Source organism: Myotis lucifugus, unplaced genomic scaffold, assembly GCF_000147115.1.
Source record: "Myotis lucifugus unplaced genomic scaffold, Myoluc2.0 scaffold_268, whole genome shotgun sequence".
Taxonomy (NCBI): domain Eukaryota; kingdom Metazoa; phylum Chordata; class Mammalia; order Chiroptera; family Vespertilionidae; genus Myotis; species Myotis lucifugus.
This window is the reverse complement of record NW_005871316.1, coordinates 40,788-41,723: the sequence shown is the minus strand read 5'-3', so window position 1 is coordinate 41,723 and position 936 is coordinate 40,788.

The following is a 936-nucleotide window of genomic DNA, read 5'->3' as shown; positions in this document are numbered from 1 at the left end:
ATCTAAACTAAAACCTACTGTCAAGAAACAACTAAAGAATATGTTTTGATTTCCCACAACATAAGGATAACCATGATCTACCTTGTGTTTGAAAAAAGAAATGACTTGCTTTGTAACTGGAATGTGCAACACAGTGAATCCTATATAATAAAGAGATAATATGCAAATTAACCCCCACACCCTCACAAGATGGCTGCCTAGGAGGCAGAGCTTTTGACGCTGACTGGCATAGAAACCAACCAATCAGAACCTAATCTGGGTGAACTGCGAAGGCAGAACCTAAGGTGGGGGCTGAGGAGGGGTTTTAAGGGCAACAGCTGTTTGGTGTAAGGTTTAAGCAAGCGGTTCAATTTTTTAATGACTGGTTTGGCAGTATAATGCATATGGCTGGCTATCAGTCCAGATATAGGGATTTTGTATTTTTGTCTGCCAAGAGCATCTCCTCCTGCTGAAAAAGCCCCCCTGCCCGCCAATTTAAACAATCTTATCCTATATAATCTATCTATACTAATAAAAGGGTAACATGCTAATTAGACCAGGTCGACTGGCCATCTTCCAGACGTCCGACTTCCTTCTGGACAAAGCCATGATGGTGGGGGCTGAGGCAGAGGCAGTTAGGGGAGATTAGCCAGGAGGCGAGGGCAGTTAGGGACAAGATCAGGCCGGCAGGGAATTAGGTGCAATCAAGCCAGCAGGGGAGGGCAGTTGGGGGTGAGATCAGGCTGGCAGGGGAGGGCAGTTAGGGGTGAGATCAGGCCAGCAGGGAAGGGCAGTTAGGGGCGATCAGGCAGGCAGGCAGAGAGGTTAGGGGTGATCAGGCAGGCAGGAAGAGGCAGTTAGGGGCTATCAGGCAGGCAGGCAGGTGAGTAGTTAGGAGCCAGTGGTCTCAGATTGTGAGAGGGATGTCCCCGGTTGGAGAGGATGCAGGCTGGGCTG